General features: G+C 31.9%; 1 protein-coding gene across 8 annotated transcripts in view; it reads left to right on the forward strand.

The window, feature by feature from the left end:
- The window catches only part of LOC126743117 (semaphorin-1A), a 628,852-nt gene that overhangs the window by 368,314 nt on the left and 247,785 nt on the right, over positions 1-12,753 (forward strand). The gene's annotated exons all lie outside the window — the stretch shown is intronic.

Genomic DNA, 12,753 nt, shown 5'->3' on the forward strand with positions numbered 1-12,753 from the left:
ATTTTTAGTGGTTTTCCAGTTATGACCAAAAGCGTTAATAACTGGGTTATCTAGACGGGAAAATACGCTTTATTAGGATCATGAGAGATTCTTGGTTCTTTATATTAAAAAAATGGGCTAAAAGGCCTCATTTTGGATTTCCATGTCTCTTGTATTTTCTGGTTCTTCTTAAATTAGTTTACTAGTAATAAAAAATGTTTTATTACGTAATTCAACTCTCTACTAGAACTTAAATGATCCTTACTTTAGGTGTAACCGTAATAAATTTCGGGCATAGTTGGAGAGTTAAGCCGAATTAGCGCTCGCCAGTCAGTCCCATCATGAATAATTGGTCGCGGTTGAGGTTTTGATTAATGCACGGTTTATACGGGACGGATCATTATTAAAATCACTTTTTCATCCCTCTTATGGGTTATCCACTTAATCACTTTTCCTCCCGCAAGATTGCCAGTCTATAATTTAAAAGTTTTTTTTTGCATATAACTCTGCACCCAAAATTTCACAAATTAATTTGACCATTAATTTTTTACGTTATCTTAATAATAATACTAATAATGATAATGATCAAGTTTATTATTTACCATATAAAAAGGAATAATCTACATATGAAATAACTATTGTGGCACAGAAAAGCCAATGAATCAGACTCCTGCGGAAAATGCAACTTCTATTCTATCTACGTGAGCAAATTAAGTGGAACTAGTAAGTTATCCAATGGGAGATAATTCTAAAGGTTTTCGGTATGGTTCTTTCGCACCCTATATAAATAAATAAAGACGTTTTCCAAGGTTAAATTGTAAGAAATTTAAGGGAATTTTAGTGTCCTTTCATCTGATTATACTCAAGAGCAGAAAACTCTGTAAGGCAGAATAAGCAACAAGCATGTATAAAAAATAAAAGTCTCATAGGTGACGGTCAAAAGATTACGCTTAAACGACCAATAAATAAGTCAATCCAATCTACTGACTTATATTAAGACGCTGAAAAAAAAACAATTACCTACCCAGGCCACAACTAGTAACCAAGTGGAAAAGTCGAATTCTCATTCCTATCTCAGCCTGAGAATTAGAAAAGTATGAGAGGAAAGTGATGTTTTTCGGGTATAATCAAACAAATTAAGGCAGAAAAACACTATTTCCAAGCAATCCAGACACTATTTAGAAAATGATGTGATGATATAGAAAAGGTGGAAAAATAAATCAAATTCTCATTTATACAGTGCTTTTCTTTGATGTCTCCCCCCTCTTTCTCTCAAGTTTCAATATTGAAACTTGAAATAATGCAATTAATAAAAGAATAGCATGTTTTAAATCAAAATTGACAAATAAAAATTTCAAGATGGCTGTTGGGCGTCATCTTGGAAAAAAAATTAAATGGAAAGGGTGGTCTTGTGGCACATCATTTTGAAGCTCCTGACTACTACTTTATAACCCTAAAATATAAATCTTTACCTACTACAAAATGGTGGTACATTTAATAATTATATGAATACATTAACTTGATATATCGAATAAATACATTGAGTTCAATTGAGAAGATGTTGGAAATGGTTGCCTTGAACTTGGTTGCCATCGATATTTTTACAAATATTCGTTATTGTCTGTCGTAAATCTAATACTAAAACAGGTTCAGGTTTCGTACACCTTTTCCTTTAAATAGCCCCATAAAAAAAAATCTAGAGTTGTCAAATCTGGCGAGCGAGCTGGCCATTCCACAGGTCCTCGACGGCCAATCTTTCGTCCAGAATTTTGTAGGATTCGTTTTGACAGTTTCGGTTATTAGAGGGTCAATAGTATTTTCCAGCATATCCAAATACAGTTTCCCTGTTAAATTTTATTCAATGAATAGAGGCCCCACAATTATTCCCGAACATTTATTTTTTCTGGATATTGAGTATGCGTTTCCCGGAATATGTGAGGATTGGTGTCACTCCAATAGCGACAATTTTGAATATTACCATTGATAAAAAATGTACATTCATCAATTAAACAAATATTATGGAGATAGGTAGGATATAGTATTTATATGTTTCTGTTTATCGCCTCCTTTATTGTTTCTATTTATCGCCATTGACGAAATTTTAATTTTATTACATCTAGGTTACTTATGTGTAACATTGTATTAAGTATGTAATTTTAATGTATGACTGTTCTTATTGTATTTTTTAATGTTTCATATTTTCTCAAGTTTTTTATATTTCTTGGTTCCTATTATAAGTATTATAATTTATATCTACATTTACATTTTTGTTTTACCAAATGGCTTTGTCAACAACTATGTTATGATAATAAAGCTATCTTTGACTTTGATGCCGTTTAATAGTTTTCCAGAATCCTGTTCTTCGATCAGGGTCATCTTCAGTTAACTGGTGAACCATTTGGATTTTGTACGGATGATACATTTTCCTTTTCAAAAATCTCCATACAGTAGACGGACAAACCTCATGTTCATTCGCGGCAGAGGAAGTTGATTGTTGGGGATTAACTATCAACTCACCAATTATTTGAACTTGCTTTTCTTTCGAAATGGACGGACGTCCTGGGGGCTTTTTGTTGTTTATATTACCAGTAGTTCTAAATTTATATACGAGTTCCCGTAAATATTTTCAACAAATAGAATTCGGAAAATGATCACTGAAAATCCTTTCGGTTTCGTGAAAATTACAAGTCGTACCGTAAATAAAAATCGCTTCGATTTTTTTTTCCAATGGACAAGAATTGACAATTTTAAAGAAGTGAATCAAAAATTAACCGAAATTTTCATCTATCAATTTTGCTATAAAACATAGTATTCATTTATGAATTACATTACCTCAAAATTCAATATTTTGAATTGATCCGTTCAAAAAATAAAGAGGGAGGGGGGGACAAAAAAAGCACTGTATCTCAGTCTGAGAATTAGAATTGATGTTTTTTTGGGTATAATCAACAAACATACAAATCCGGAACCGGAAGTTTTTTCTATGGCGCAAACTTTTCAACTCCGGCCGGGCAACTTTCCCCTTATTTATCTAGAAATTAGTTCTCGCGGCAAATTGGACTTGATAGTATTTCAAGCATAAACTAAAGTTTTAATGGGGAACAAGTTGTTACGTATACGCAGCCACGGCGAGAAGATAATTACAGGGGAAGAAGCGCGAAGCCGGCATTAGAGCCCGGGTAATACAATACAGTCCTGTTTTGCATAATAGAGCGAAAACGCGCCGGGATCCCCGTTTGATCTGAGTCCGGCTCTCCTGCATTCTAAACGCTGATACTATACGGGATTGTTAAAATTATGGGACGGGATGCGCTTACGTAATTAATCCCGACGAAGTAGAACAGTTGTGAAATTTCTTTTATGCAATTTTGTTAATATTATACTACTTTATAGAAAATTTATTATTTTAGTCGGTCTTTTACATTTACGTGAATGTGCATAACTTCAATGGAGACGCAGCATATATTTTTTAATTAAATTTGCCGCACTTATTTCATACGAAATCCGTTATGAAACTTTTTGATCGAGATGCTCTCAATGCAGCTCAAGCTGAAAAAATCGAAAAATTCATCCACTAGGGCATCATCAGACGTATAATAATTATGATGATGTAATTCTAAAAAGGAAACATTTAACAAAAAAATTTCCTTTAATTTGCTTATATTTGAAATTGGTTCCTTTGCTAAAATTGATTTTCCTTTTATGCTGTTATCATAGTTTAGACTTTTTGTTCTTTTATGCAGATATTTTCTTACAAAGCTTTTTATCCATTATTTATATTTTTTTATGTTTATTATTTTTAAATGACTTTGCAATTTGATTCATTTTTTTTAGAACATTTAGTTTTTGCATTAATTTTGACAACCAAGAATTGTTGAAAAATGAATAAAATAAGGAACTAAAAAACTTTATATTTAAAGTTCAACACTTTGATTTTCAAGTTTTATTTTTTAAATCTTAAATTATATTATATACTATAATAGAATGTTCCTATTTTATTTTTAATTCTTTTTTTGTTATATTTAATTTAATTACTTTGATCAAAAAATTAATATTTTTCAAATTCTTTAATTAATTTGAAAAAGCGAAAAGATAAATGTAAAATGTAATGTACAAAATAAAAATAACAAATTAAGAAAAAAGACAAATAACTACTATAACACTTTTTTTATTTCTTTGTTATTTTTTTCTCATTTATTAAATTCCATTTTGAGAATTTTAGTATTTCTTAAATAAATCATTTTTCTGCAATGCGTTTTGCATATAATTCCCTTTTTTTAATTAATATTTGATTTAGGATTTTTCACTGTTTTCTCAATAGTTTTCAGTTTTTGCATCCATTTGTATAAGCAGAAATTTAGTTTTAGGAAAAAAAATGCAAAAATTAGTTTTTTTTTAAGATCACTTAAATACAAAATAAAATTTACAAAAAAACTAATTAAAAAAACATGAAGTCTTTTGATTGAAAAGTGTGAAAAAAATACACTCTATAATAAATGTCTTTGTTATTTCTTCTCTAACATTCGATATTATTAATTTATGAACTTGTATTTTATTTTATTAAAATAATTTTTTGATCAAAGCCCTGTGTAAATTATTTTTTTTAATATACTTATTTTTTATATTTAAATATATTCCATTTTGTTCAAGAATTTTTATTCTTTTTTTAGTTTTGAACTAATTTAAATAGGCAAAATAGTAAGAGAAAAAATGCAAAAAAAATTAAATTTAGTATTAAAAAATATAAAATCCAATAATTTTTTTGTTATTTTTATATCGCTTATTACTTTATTTTTCTGATTTTAAAACTTTTATTGCATACTTTGAGAAATTGTTAAAGCTTTTATATAAACCTAATATTTTAATGTGTTTTTAACTATGATTTTATTTCCAGATGTAAGGAAGCAGTACATATTGTGGACGCATTTAGCTCATATAGTCTTAAACTAGTTTTTTCTGAGCCTTCTAGAACTCAGGGATCATCCTGTACCTTGATTGATAATATATTCACTAACGCTGCACTGTTTTCAACTGAAACCTTTGAAGTGACGTGTTCTGATCATTGTACTGAGTTTTGACTTGGGAAACCCAATCAGTCACGATTTAAGCAAATTTTCTATGAGTTCTAGATCCTTTTCTGATGAAAACATACGCTATTTTAACAACTTGAGCATTGGCTGTCAGTTATTGAGACTATGGATTTTGAAAGTAAATTTTCTTACTTCTTTGACACATTTTCCAGTTTATTTAATATGAGCCTTTCCTATGTAAACAAATCGAAGCCATATCACAGAAACTCTCATCAGTGGATAACACCATTGATAATTTATGAGGGCAAGCAATTGAGGCTACTTCATTCTCAACTAAAGACCGTTCATGACCATGAGTTACTGACATCCTATAGAAGGAGATTGAAGGTACATAGAGAAAATATCGTAAATGCTAAAAAAGCCTATAATTCAACAAAGTTGCTTACTTTTAACAATAAAACTAGAGCCTCATGGGAAATTATTAACTCAATCACGAACTTTTTAAATCGCGAAACAAAGTATGTTCCTAATTTGGTTACTGATAATGGAAAGAAAGTTACTGACAACCTCAATATTGCTAATACATTTAATAATTTTTTTGTACAGTCAGGGCGAAAGATCACAGATAATTTTCAGGCACCCATGGGAATGAATGTGCCTTTCAACAGTTTATCCCAATCTCTTTTTCTATTCCCTCTCACTGAAGGAGAAACACTTGAGATTATAAAATGTTCCTCCAAGAAAAAGTCATCCGGTGTAGAGGAGGTACCTTGTTACTTATTGCTAGCATGTGCTGAGCATATTATCTCTCCACTTACCTATCTTCTAAATTTATCATTTCAGTTTGGCTATTTTCCTAAAGAGCTAAAATCAGCTGTTGTCATACCTCTTCATAAAAAGGGGGAGAGCAGAAGTGGGTAACTATAGGCCTATTGCTCTCCTCTCTGTATTCTCAAAAATCTTTTAAAAGAAGACTTATTGCATTTTTAGATTCTTTTGCTTTACTGTCATGTCATCAGTTTGGATTCAGGTCTGGACTCTCTACATCAGATGCTATAATATCTCTTTATACAAATATATTGAATAATTTTGAATTGAAATTAAAATCTGTTATCGTTTTTGATCTTACTAAAGCATTTGATACCCAATAATCATGCTTTACTATTAAATAAGATCTTTCATTATGGTATAAGTAGTCCGGCTTATAAATGGCTTGAATCATATTTGACAGGTAGAACCCAGGCTGTTAGATTGAGAGTTAGTGGTCAGGCGACCATATCTGATTGGGCAACTGTCGTCACTGGGGTTCCACAGGGTGGTGTTCTTGGGCCCATTTTATTTTTACTTTTTATTAATGACAGCTACATAACGCTTTTTGCCGACGATATATCAGCAGTTGTCTTGGGTACTGACTATCAGTCTATCCACTCAAAAGCCACCAAGTGTATAGCTGATATTGCGGGGTGGTGCCATAAAAATGGTCTTTGTTTGAATAGTTTGAAAACCAATTTCATTGTTTTCACTCCGATTCGAGCTATTCAGGACCGGAGCTTACTCCTTAGTAAGCTCCTTGGTAAGTTCTTGGGAATTGTAATTGATAGACATCTATCGTGGGATCCTCAGGTGGAATCTGTGTGCAATAGATTGTCCCGCAGCAATTATGCCATCTTGCAACTTCGAGACTATGTGGATGCATATACACTTAAAAGCTTTTATTATGCCTCAGTGCATTCCACTCTATCCTATGCCTTATTAGCTTGGGGTAATTCCTCCAGTATTGGGAGAGTGCTAATCAATCAAAAGCGCATTGTACGTACGATATTTAGACTTTCCTTCAGAGAATCATCTCCCATGTAGAATAAAGAGAGCTAAGACTTTTAAGAGGGCTCTTAGGACCATATTAGCTGACTGTTCTTTTTATTCGTTGACAGAGTTCTTTAACTGTAGATTTATTGACTAAATTAAGTTAAATTTGTTTCCTTTCATATCTTTGTAATTTTATACTATTTTTATTAGCGTTGTATTGTTTTTTATTGACAATTCCTATACATTGTTATAATGTCGATGGAAATAAATGATTTGATTTGACTTTCTTATTTTAGGCTTTTACTTTTTTTTTATCTAAATATTTTTTTTATTTTACACCTCTTTATTATTTGAATATTTCGTTAATTTAACTTTATTTTTTATTTTCAATTTTGTTCAATTTGGCACAGCATTTTTGTATTTTTTTTAGTTTATGAATTAATTTAAGTATGTAACAAAAATATTTAAATAAAAATGAAAAACATGAAGCAAAAATGCAGTTTTCTTTTAGAAATTAAAAAAAACGATTAAAAAAATTTAATTACTTTGTTATATTTATGGTTCACTATTTTCTATTTTTACTCTTTAATTTCCATTTTTAATTAATTTTTTAGTTTTTTTTTTCAAATAATTTTTTGTATAACGCGTTTTGTATATTAATAATTTTTTTTTAATAATATTTAATTAAAAATACTTAATATAATTTTTTTCGAAGTAGTTATAATTATTAAAGAAAATTTAATCATAAAAAATTGTAAATATAAACAAATATACACATATAATTTCACTTTTAATTTAAAAAAAATAAATAGATTTATTAAGTACAATATAAATGTAACGAAAATTAATAGTAAAATTGGAAAAATTTAAAAGAAAAATACAAAACTAACGAATATAAACTGAATAAGAGAAAAGCAATAAATGATAATAAATAAAAGCAAAAGGTCAGAAAGCATTATTGAGAAAATTAAAATGAATGAAATTAGTTAATGAAACTAAAATGTATTTATTTAGCTTCAGCTACAAAGGTAATACATAATTAAAATAATATAATATATATTTAAAATTAAAAAATGTTAATCAATAAAAGGAAATGCAAATAAATTGAAAAAAGTGTGTGCTCGTACAAAATGTAATAAACAAGTAAATGTAACAAAAATTATAACATACTTGTATAAACACAAAAAGTCTCACATACAGAAAAAGTATAAATAAAATAGCAAAAATAAAACAAAATACGAGATAAAATTGTTAAACAAAAATAAATACACATACAAACAGATGAAACATATAACGTATTTCTTTTTATTAAACGTTTTATGTGATGCTGTCGATTTTGTGTTTTGTATTGTTGCTTTATATCCTCTTCAGACCCCCGGTACACATTTGTGTACAAAATATTTAACTCCATTTTTTTTGACTTTACCGTTTACGCAAATTAAATTTCAATCGATAAATCCCTATTAGTAACAGTCTGTTTACGCCCCGCAAGTGCCACTTGTTCTCTGGCAGGCAACCTGTGCGAAAGTGAAAGTGTCATGGCGTCTACCAGCATAGCTGATTCTGAAAAGGCCAAACCGGTTCGCCGTAAGTACCAAATTTTGCTTAAAAACAAATTATGTAGGGTGGAAATCTAGTAAATTAGTATCTAGGAAGACTAAAATATAGGACAAATTCCTTAAAAATTATAAAATAATTTTTGTTTGTAAATCACGCCACGACAAATTTGTTTGTACAGATTTGTGGCCATTGGGTCTAAAAGAAGTTTTTTTTTAGGTCGGAACGTTTACTACAGCGACGAACAATTAGCGGAGATTTTGGATCAGGGCGATTTTTTTGCCACTGACGAAGAAAGCGACTTTGAAGCTACTAATGCCCACTACGATAGTGACTCCTGCAGTAACTTTTCAAGAAATGGGGAATCATCTATCAGGGAATCACCAGTGATCCCAACAATTAATTTGGATGCCCATAACAATGCAACAAGTTCAGAAGAAGAAGATTCAATTCCCCTTAGTAGAGTTTTTCCAAACTTAATTTGTCCTGTTCAGGAAGACAATGAAAGTGATGTCAGCAGCTCCTTCGGTAATAACTCAATACTAGCCACTAAAAAAAAAACCATCCCCAAAAAAGAGATCTGTTGGTAACTTAAATCAATCTCGTAAGAGGCAAAAAACTACCGGCCCAAAAATGGCATGACGCAGAAGAGGGCTGCGATTTAGAGACTGATTTTGCGCAATTCATTCCTCCTTTACCTGATGTTCAGGAAAGGAAAAACTATTATCCAATTGATTATTTCCATCAGTACTTCGATGAAGCTTTTTTTAAAAATCTTACGGAAAATACAAATATTCATTTTCAACAGACTTGTAATACTTTGCTTAACGCAAGCGAGACCGAAATACGTGCCTACGTCGGAATTACATTATTAATGGGAGTTTTGGGTTACCCTCGAATACGCATGCACTGGTAAAAATCATTTAAAATTCCACTGATCGCTGATACAATGGGCAGGAATAGATTTTTTAAAATAAGAAATTATCTTCATGCTGTTAATAACTTGGAAGTTTCAGATGAAGAACAAAAACGTGATAAACTATGGAAAGTGCGTCCAATAATACTTCTTTTCATAATGCGGTTTTGCGGCTACCGAGAGAGGAGAATGTGAGCATTGATGAATAAATGATACCATTTTCGGGTAAAGTAGCTATTCGACAGTACGTTCCTCGAAGACCCAACCCCACTGGTCTAAAAAACTATGTTTTAGCTTCAAAAAACGGAACTATTTTAGATTTTGAAATTTACCAAGGAAAAACAACTAATTTTCCAGAAGACGTCGAGAAGGAAAATTTTGGTGCAGGGGGTAGAGCCGTATTGCGTTTAAGTGAAACTTGTTCACCTGGAACAAACATTTATTTCGACCGCTATTTTACAAGCGTTACTTTATTAGATAAACTAAGGGAAAAGGGAATTTCTGGTACAGGAACTACAATGTCCAACAGATTTCCAAAAGTTGGTTTTCCCACTGACTATGAACTAAAAAAGTTAGGCAAAGGGATCATAAAATCAAAAGTAAGAGATGATAAAAAGGTAGCTCTAGTTAGGTGGATGGACAATAAGGCAATAACAATGGCCTCTTCAGCACACAGCATTAATCCAATACATCCAATGTCGAAGATATTCGATACCTGATCAACATTATTTAAATGTTCCCCAACCAGATGTAGTAAGGCGCTACAATCAATTTATGGGAGGGGTTAATTTACTGAATCGACTAATTGCAGCTTACAGATGTTATCATAAAACTAAAAAATGGCCAATAAGAGTGTTTGAACACTTCATGGATTGTGCAGTAGTCAACTCATGGAATTAGTATAGGACTGACTGTGAAATATTAAAAGTCAAAAAGATTGACATTCTAGATTTAATCGGATTTAAAATGCGCATAGCAGAAGCACTAATTAAAGGAATATCAACTGCCGAATCTGAATCTGATGATGAGTCTTTTGAACCTATATCGCGAAAAAAATTACCGGGTCGGCCTGGAAGGGTGCCTCTACCTACTCCTGAAGTGGCAAAATCAAAAGCTCGGTATCTACCAAAAGCCACAGATATTAAAGAGGTTCAGAGGTGCAGAAATCCCGACTGTACGAGACGTATGCGAGTCAAGTGCATTTCGTGTAATATTTTTTTATGCGTTGTTGAAGACCGTGATTGTTTTATTGAGTTTCATAATTAAAACAAGATTCCTCTTTTATGTTCTTTAGCGATATATGTTATGTTTTTTGTTTCATATTAAATAAATGCACTTTTAAAATTAAAAAATGTTTTTTATTTTTTATTTTAACTTTAGTTAGATACTAAATTTTAACTAGTTACTAACGTTTCTAACTGTTGAAAAATATTTTGTACACAAATAAATGTGTACATTGGTATTCGCAAGTTTAAAGGATATATGGACCCAAGATCCACATTTGGGTACAAATTATTTTAGCGCCCCCTTTGGCGGGGCAAGTACAATTGTGATAATTATTAGCTTAAAATGGTGCCCTAGTTAACTCCAAGTGAACCAAATAAAAATTGCACACACTATTGTCGCCTGGGTCTGAAGAGGAATATAAAAATCAAGCTAAAAACCCGAAGCTGGCGATTTTCAAAAATATTTTTATCCAGTATAATGCACAACTTGTATCTCTTTTTCATATTAAAATAACAAGTTTTTTCAAAACCATCGCATTTTACTTCGATCGTAAAAACAACCCTTAGGTCTATCTCACCCGCAGTAAAAGCAATCTATTTTCCAATCTGCCCCGCGACATACGTATCCCACTCCCTATAACCCAAGACAAATTTTAATTTAGAATACCTAAAACAAATAATCCGGGATAAACGGAGACAGAGGAAGGAAAAAAAACACATCCGAGTCCGTAGTAGGGAAAAATTCTTTCTTCCCTGAAATTTGCATGTCAAGAACATCCGAACGGGGGGGCTCTTAAGGCGACATGCAAGGGGATGCCTCAGACAAAAGATTGCTTGTTTTGTTTTCTCCCGGATAGATTGCAGCCATTTTATTCCCTTCCTTACGGGTAAATCTTGTCGAAATGAATTACTTATTAAGTGAACTTAATTATATCGACTTTCAAAGTTTAGGATTTTTCAACAACCCTGGATTGTTCCTTATTTATTCACAATGAATCCTGATTATCTGCAAAAGTTCCTCATGAGCAAGGCAACTTGTATATAGACATTCTGATAAAATGCGGTCATGGAAACACGTTTCTTTCTCTCTCTTTCTGCCGCATTGCAGTGTGGGGGGGGGCACATTTGGCATTTAATTCAGTTTTCGAGCACCTGAGGACACAAAATAACCGAGACGGCGCCCAGGGACCCCAATTTCCATATTTCAGTTCCGAGTTAATAAAAATATGTCGTCCTAAATCGTTTTTCTAAATCCCATTATGTCGGTCTCCGTTCGTTCCCTTCTTGAACTTCGGGACCTTGGACCTTCCGTTCAGTATTGATGCGAAATATGGAAACAAATTGAAGTATGGTCTTATTTCTTGGGGGGAATTTAGTTAGTGATTTATGTTCCAGAAAATTTAATTGAACATTGTACCATTTAAAAATTTATACTAAAAAATAAATATTAATAATCATTGACAATTTTACAATATACTTTTTTCTGTAATAAATTAATTATTGCATTTGTGTCTAAGGGCCGCATTGCCAGAACGTGTACGTCAGATCCATTAAAATTATGCATGATAATTGCAACTATATACCGTCCTAATCTCAATTATACGCCACGAGAGGACCCCATTTGCATTTATTACGTCCGAGCAATAAATAGCCCAAGTAGGTACCTACCTACCCCCGCTGGTAATCTGGGCACGGAATAATTGGAATTATTCTAATTGCTAGGCCCCTTTCTCCCCTAACTGTCGTCTGCAATATTATTTAAGGACCACCGTTTTACTCGGGATAATTACAAGGAGATTTTGTTTCCGTACGTTATTTCAGCTTAGCTTAGTGCATAAGAATGTTCACAGGTAACCCAATAGACAAGTTTTATTATTAAAGTTGAAAAAGTTTAATGGACTTGAGTATAAACGTGTGTTTTATTGTAAAATTGCAAAAATTCTAACCGAAAATGGATCGATTATGTGGCTCTACCAGATTTTTCACTAAAAATCTTGCTCTGGATTGACTGCTTTTGAGAGTAAATTTATGGAATTGAAGGGTTCTCGCCAGTTAACATTTTTTAATTAAAAGGGCCAGAGGGGCTTTAAGAGGGTACCGGAATTAATAAAAGCAATGGATGATCTTAGGTTGGAGCTTAAAAGTAGCATCTAAACCCATAACAAATAACACTAGCCAGTGTGTTTCAGGGTGAAAGGGATAATCTTCGGGAATCACAAGAATGCCTAAAACGTTCTTG

Source organism: Anthonomus grandis, chromosome 12 (genome assembly GCF_022605725.1).
Source record: "Anthonomus grandis grandis chromosome 12, icAntGran1.3, whole genome shotgun sequence".
Classification (NCBI taxonomy): Eukaryota; Metazoa; Arthropoda; class Insecta; order Coleoptera; family Curculionidae; genus Anthonomus; species Anthonomus grandis.